Genomic DNA, 7,803 nt, shown 5'->3' with positions numbered 1-7,803 from the left:
GCGTGACCATCCCCCCTGGGGGGTGATTTCTCGCTTTCTGTCTCTATGTCTCTCTCTGTCTGTCTGGCGAGCGCACGCGCCCTACAGTGAAAATCTCTCCAAAAAAAAAAAAATGGTATTTAAGTCTAAAAACAGGGTAGCATTAATTGAAAATCATTTATTTACAATAACTATCTACCTGATGTGCAAACAATTCTGAATTAGGTACCAATGAAGAATAAAGCCCAGCTATTGCCTTCTACACAATCAAAACCTAACTACCAACAAGAGAGGCCCAAGGGAAGGGGTAATGCAAGTACCAGAATGCATCAGGGACCAGAAAATGGGATTCCTAGACACGAGGGAGGCCGAGCAATTAGACTGGTCAGGGAATGCTTTTAGAAGGAAATGAGGATTTTGAGACAGGCTATAAAAAAGAAAAAAAAGCTGCCAAATAAGAAGAAAGGGCAGGTATTTTAGGGAGAAGAAAACATTTTAGGAAGGGATTTTACAAAGGTTATTCCATTTTGTAAATAGAACAACCTGGATGGGACCAGCAGATAGCGTGATGGTTACGTTGCTGGACTCCCACACAGTCGAATGTGGTTCGAATCCTGGACACAGCGGATTAAACCTCATGCAGGGCACGTGTGTGTGCATGCCGGGTGCATGCCCAGAGTCCTGAGAGGAGAAGGGACTGCGGTGCGGCCATCCTCCCTGTGGGGGTGATTTCTCCTTTTCTATCTCCCTGTCTCTCCAGTGAGCACTCATGTCCTATAGCTCCTTTTCTCCTGTCTCTCCAGTGAGCACTCATGTCCTATAGCAAAAATCTATCTCTCAAAAAAACAAAAAAAACAAAACAAAATGAAACAAAAACAGAAACAAAAAATCCAACAACAACCTGTTAGTATCAAAGGACCAGTGTTCAGTAATTGGGAGAGAAAACAAAGCCTTGAGTGCGAGGTTAAAAAGCTCAGATGAAGAAAAAAGACAAAATCTGTTTTTGGGTAGATCAATCAGGCAGCAACAGGAATGCAGGAGGAGATGGGAGACGGGAGATGAGGCCAAGAGGCCCAGGGGAACACCATCACCTGTGGGTGGAGTCCAGGCACATCTCAAGGCGTACTTTCCTACAAGTGCTTCAATGAAATGATGCAGAAGAACTTTGTCAGTGGTCATTCATAATGCTGTTCTTGTTAGTTCGTTGGTTTTTAAGCTTTGCCAGAGGGCATGTGCTGGGTGGAGGGGGGTCATGAGAAAGCACCCCTCCCCTTCCTGTGGGGAATGATCATGCTGTAATCCCTTCTCCTCCACCTCTCCCTCATTTCAGGATTTTGGGTATGCTTATACACACGCCTAGCATGGTTTTCAAGCTGCTGTGCTTGCCCTTAAAGCTGTTTTAATAAAGTTGAAAAATCTTTAAGACAGAGTGACAGAGCTTTTTGGTACTGGAGATGACCATAAAACCACCGTTTTCACAAAAGAAAGAAACACAATAGCAGGACCAACAGGCAAGCAGGGGATACTCGGGCTTCGGGGAGAAGGATGAAAACACCAAAAACGACAGAGAAGGGAGGAAATCTGCTCCATGTTCAGAAGAAAAAGTTTCAAGAAAAAAATAAGGTTGTACTGGCTCTGAAAGTGGAAGAATATGGAAGATGTACTGCCGAGTGAGGCAAGCCAGGCTATGAAGGAGAGACATTGTATGTCCCCACTTAACATATACCGTATGTCTGCATTCTATGACTGAAACTGATTGACTAACAGTTGAACAAACACAAGAGATGGGTGTGAATGTCAGATGAGGTGTACGTGGAGGAGTGGGGCCTAACGAAGGACATTTGGAGAAGGGATACAGAGGTAGAGCATTGATGGGATGGGGAGGTGTGGTGTTATCTGTTAAAGATATTTTGATCAACGGGTCTGGGGAGAAATGTGCACATATCGAAATGGTCTCACTGTAAGTCAAACAATATGATTGAAAGTATATACAAAAAACAAATAATAAATGATGTGGGAAAAAAAAGAAGCTAATTCTTCACTGGATTTGCTGTATCTATTCACTGAAGAAAATGTGGCTAATTATCGATACTTCATGTCAGTAGCATTGCTGTTTCTGAAATAAAACTAATGGGGGAACCGGCAGTTAGCGTAATGGCTATGTCGCTGGATTCCCACGTAGTCGACCGCGGTTCGTGTCCCGGACCCAGTGGCTTGAAAAAATCTCTCCAAAAAAAAAAAAATGGTATTTAAGTCTAAAAACAGGGTAGCATTAATTGAAAATCATTTATTTACAATAACTATCTACCTGATGTGCAAACAATTCTGAATTAGGTACCAATGAAGAATAAAGCCCAGCTATTGCCTTCTACACAATCAAAACCTAACTACCAACAAGAGAGGCCCAAGGGAAGGGGTAATGCAAGTACCAGAATGCATCAGGGACCAGAAAATGGGATTCCTAGACACGAGGGAGGCCGAGCAATTAGACTGGTCAGGGAATGCTTTTAGAAGGAAATGAGGATTTTGAGACAGGCTATAAAAAAGAAAAAAAAGCTGCCAAATAAGAAGAAAGGGCAGGTATTTTAGGGAGAAGAAAACATTTTAGGAAGGGATTTTACAAAGGTTATTCCATTTTGTAAATAGAACAACCTGGATGGGACCAGCAGATAGCGTGATGGTTACGTTGCTGGACTCCCACACAGTCGAATGTGGTTCGAATCCTGGACACAGCGGATTAAACCTCATGCAGGGCACGTGTGTGTGCATGCCGGGTGCATGCCCAGAGTCCTGAGAGGAGAAGGGACTGCGGTGCGGCCATCCTCCCTGTGGGGGTGATTTCTCCTTTTCTATCTCCCTGTCTCTCCAGTGAGCACTCATGTCCTATAGCAAAAATCTATCTCTCAAAAAAACAAAAAAAACAAAACAAAATGAAACAAAAACAGAAACAAAAAATCCAACAACAACCTGTTAGTATCAAAGGACCAGTGTTCAGTAATTGGGAGAGAAAACAAAGCCTTGAGTGCGAGGTTAAAAAGCTCAGATGAAGAAAAAAGACAAAATCTGTTTTTGGGTAGATCAATCAGGCAGCAACAGGAATGCAGGAGGAGATGGGAGACGGGAGATGAGGCCAAGAGGCCCAGGGGAACACCATCACCTGTGGGTGGAGTCCAGGCACATCTCAAGGCGTACTTTCCTACAAGTGCTTCAATGAAATGATGCAGAAGAACTTTGTCAGTGGTCATTCATAATGCTGTTCTTGTTAGTTCGTTGGTTTTTAAGCTTTGCCAGAGGGCATGTGCTGGGTGGAGGGGGGTCATGAGAAAGCACCCCTCCCCTTCCTGTGGGGAATGATCATGCTGTAATCCCTTCTCCTCCACCTCTCCCTCATTTCAGGATTTTGGGTATGCTTATACACACGCCTAGCATGGTTTTCAAGCTGCTGTGCTTGCCCTTAAAGCTGTTTTAATAAAGTTGAAAAATCTTTAAGACAGAGTGACAGAGCTTTTTGGTACTGGAGATGACCATAAAACCACCGTTTTCACAAAAGAAAGAAACACAATAGCAGGACCAACAGGCAAGCAGGGGATACTCGGGCTTCGGGGAGAAGGATGAAAACACCAAAAACGACAGAGAAGGGAGGAAATCTGCTCCATGTTCAGAAGAAAAAGTTTCAAGAAAAAAATAAGGTTGTACTGGCTCTGAAAGTGGAAGAATATGGAAGATGTACTGCCGAGTGAGGCAAGCCAGGCTATGAAGGAGAGACATTGTATGTCCCCACTTAACATATACCGTATGTCTGCATTCTATGACTGAAACTGATTGACTAACAGTTGAACAAACACAAGAGATGGGTGTGAATGTCAGATGAGGTGTACGTGGAGGAGTGGGGCCTAACGAAGGACATTTGGAGAAGGGATACAGAGGTAGAGCATTGATGGGATGGGGAGGTGTGGTGTTATCTGTTAAAGATATTTTGATCAACGGGTCTGGGGAGAAATGTGCACATATCGAAATGGTCTCACTGTAAGTCAAACAATATGATTGAAAGTATATACAAAAAACAAATAATAAATGATGTGGGAAAAAAAAGAAGCTAATTCTTCACTGGATTTGCTGTATCTATTCACTGAAGAAAATGTGGCTAATTATCGATACTTCATGTCAGTAGCATTGCTGTTTCTGAAATAAAACTAATGGGGGAACCGGCAGTTAGCGTAATGGCTATGTCGCTGGATTCCCACGTAGTCGACCGCGGTTCGTGTCCCGGACCCAGTGGCTTGAAACTCACGCCGGGCGCGTGTGCGTGCGTGCCCAAGATCCCGAGAGGAGAATGGAGGAGAAGGGATTGCGGCGTGACCATCCCCCCTGGGGGGTGATTTCTCGCTTTCTGTCTCTATGTCTGTCTCTGTCTGTCTGGCGAGCGCACGCGCCCTATAACGAAAATCTCTCCAAAAAAAAAATAAATAAAAATAAAAAAAATAAAATAAAACTAATGGGAGAATTCTGTTACAGAGTAGAGAGAGGCAGACTAAACACTACAACTCAGCTATCCAGTGACCTTCGATACTGTATGCAACTTAGCTCTTGACACTTTAGTTTACTTGTACAAAAAATAAATAAAAATAAAAAATAAAAATGACAAGGCCCAACTACAGTGGTGTATACTGGTAGAAACACTGTGCTCTGTAGGCCACAACCACACGGGAGACCCAGGTTTGATTCCAGGTCCAACACGAAGGTCACAAGTGGTGGTATGCACCTGTACTTTTCAGCTACTCAAGGAGGTCGAGGCTGCAGGATCGTGAGCTTGAAGTTGGCCTCAACACAGAAAGACATCCACTTCCTCTTCACAGTATGTATAGTAAGACTGTAATAGATTATGGCAGTAATACAAATCCCTTAAATACCATGGGACCAGTAGGTGGCACAGTGGTTATGTTGCTGGACTCCCACGTAGTCAACCACAGTTCAAGTCCTGAACCTGGCAGCTTAAAATTTACGCTAGGCATGTGTGTGTGCGTGTCCAAAATCCCAAAAGGAGAATGGAGAAGGGACTATGGTGTGGCCATACCCACGGAGATTAATTTCTCACTTTCTGTCTCTCTGTCTTTCCAGTGAGTCCTATAGAAAAAAATCTCTCTCTAAAAATCAAAAAGAAACAAACAAAACAAAAACATAATACACATTTATCTTTAGAGAAAAATGTTTTTTTTCTTAGTCATCTTTATAAGCCATTTAGGTCAATTAATGTGAAGCATCTCTCAGGCGGACTGGAGAGACAGAGATACAAGGAGAGAGAAAGTGTGGTGTGGGGGGAGATGGAGGGCTAGAGATTTCTGATAGGGTCTTGCCAAGTTAGGACCCTCCTATCCCGGCCTCCTAGAGAGTAGGACCACAGGTGCACAACTGTGCGCAGCCTGTTTGGGTTGAACCGGAAACTCAACGGGCCTCAGCCACCAGCATTTGTGCCCTCCTGCTTGTGCCACCATGGTTGGGTCTAGAAGGTTCTTCTTCTTTTTTCTTTTTCTTAAGGTTAAGATATATTGACGTGATGGGGGCCAGCAGATAGTGTAATGACTATGTCGCTGAAATCCCATGTAGTCAACTGCAGTTTGAGAGTCCAGGACCCAGTGGCTTAAACTCACACCGGGTGTGTGTGCATGCCCAAGATCCCGAGAGGAGAATGGAGGAGAAGGGATTGCGGCATGGCCATCCCCCCTGGGGAGTGATTTCTTGCTTTCTATCTCTCTGTCTCTCTCTGTCTTTCTGGCAAGCGCAGGTGGCCTGTAGCAAAAACCTCTCCGAGAAAAAAAAGATATATTGACGTGAGATGGGAGGAAATTTAGGGGCCTAATTTCAATAAATTAGGAAGGTATATCTAAGGAGTTTGTGGCAATCACTAGAGGGATGAACAAATGCAAGCAGTCAACTAGATTTGACAGTATAGTATTCTCATAAATTAGTTCATCTTCATCCTTGCTCAATATGAATAACATTGTTGGTTAATTCATTTAAAAAGTATTTACGGGGACCAGCAGATGGCATGATGGTTATGTTGCTGGACTCCCACATAGTCGACCACAGTTCAAGTCCCGGACTCAGTGGCTTAAAACTCACGCCAGGCACGTGTGTGTGTGTGTGTGTGCCTAAAATCTCGAGAAGAGAATAGAGAAGAAAGGACTGTGGTGTGGCCACCCCCCGAAGGCTGATTTCTTGCTTTCTGTCTCTTGTTTCTCCAGCGAATGCACACACCCTATAGCAAAAATCTCTAAAAATGAGAAAAAAAGTATTTATGGAGCATCTACTATGTGTGAAATTCTGTGATGGTGATGTAACAGAAAGATGTCCTTATAAGGCACACCTCTGACCTCAGACATCACCATACTGAGCACTTATCCAGGCTTTAGAAATCATGCAGAATACTTTATATTATTTCATTTAATCTTCACACTGGCCCTGTGAGTTAACTATTACTAGACTCTTCACTTTATGTTTGAGATTAAGAAGCTGCCTAATAGAACCAGGACTCTGCCTCCGAAGCTACCAACTTTCAAGTGCAATACTAAACTGTTCATGGTGAGAGAAAAGGTACATAAGCAATCAGGACACTGAAAAGCTGGTATATGATCTATGATGCCTGGCTTCAGTACAGGTGCAAATTTAAAGAAGAGACTCTAGTTTTGATACCTCGGGGCGAAGAGAGCCAAAGGAGACAGTAAACACCCTACGGACAGGAACTGGCACTATATGTATGACAAAATGTGAACAAAGGGTTTCTATGATCTGACACACAAAACTTAAATTCGTGTAGATTAAAGGAATTCATTTACTTTATAACAAGGAGTTCCCAAGGCAGGGCACATACAAAAAGATGCTAAGAACTAACTTTTATTCCAAAAGACTCCAAAGCAAGATAGATTCCTAAATTTTAACTTATTAGAACTACAGGCCTTGGGCCAGCTCGCGGCATGGTAGTTAAGGCTCAAGTCCCCCCGTCGTGTGAGAAATATGTTGGGCACATGTATGTACATGGTCAAAATCCGGAAAGGAGAGAGAAATGGAGGAGAATGGATTGTGGCCTGACCATTCTCCAAGGGAGGTGCTTTCTAATTTCCAGCCCTGTCTCGGCATACCCTCTGGCAAAATTTTTAAAAAAGGAAAGAAAAGGGACTGGCAGGTGGGGTGGTATTTAAGGGAGCTGGATTCCCACATGGCTGACTGTGGTTCATGTCCTGGACTTGGCAGTTTGCTTCCTCATTTTCTCTCTCTCTCTCCTTTGTCTCTCTCTGGTCAAATTAAAATTAAAAAAAAAAAAATTAAATTAAATAATTTTAAACAAAAGGAAAGGAAAAAGGGGGAGATGCAAATTAGATTAGCACTGGATATAAAGACTCAATCACTGAGAATCTAAAAATGCATTTTAAAGAAAAGTAAATAATCTAAGTCAGAATGATATAACTCTGACATAGAAACCCTTTAGATATAGAGACTATTTGAGGCCAGCAGGTGGCATGTGGTTAAAGGCACTGGACTCTCACATGGCCGACTGTGGTTCAAGTCTTGGACCTGGTGGCTCGCTTCCTCACTTTCTTTCTCTTTCTCTCTCTCTCTCTCTCTCTCTCTCTCTGCCATTCTCTGGTCAAGTTGGAAAATGATAATAATAATAAGCAAAGGCAAATAATTCATTTTTTAAAAAAGAAATAGAGACTATTTTGGAAAAGCACACAAAGAAATTTTAAGAGAGAAAATAGACTGGCATTTATCATTGTTTTTAATTTAAAAAATTAATAAAAGTCATAAACTGCTATCTTTATTCATATT

General features: G+C 42.7%; 1 protein-coding gene across 11 annotated transcripts in view; it reads right to left on the bottom strand.

Annotated features, from left to right (window-relative positions):
- EIF4G3 (eukaryotic translation initiation factor 4 gamma 3) overlaps window positions 1-7,803 on the bottom strand; it is a 418,798-nt gene that overhangs the window by 104,154 nt on the left and 306,841 nt on the right. The window lies entirely within an intron of this gene.

The sequence above is a fragment of the Tupaia chinensis genome, unplaced genomic scaffold (genome assembly GCF_000334495.1).
Source record: "Tupaia chinensis unplaced genomic scaffold, TupChi_1.0 Scaffold000146_1, whole genome shotgun sequence".
Taxonomy (NCBI): domain Eukaryota; kingdom Metazoa; phylum Chordata; class Mammalia; order Scandentia; family Tupaiidae; genus Tupaia; species Tupaia belangeri.
The sequence above is the reverse complement of the archived record's forward strand: the minus strand, read 5'-3'. Positions and strand labels throughout refer to the sequence as shown.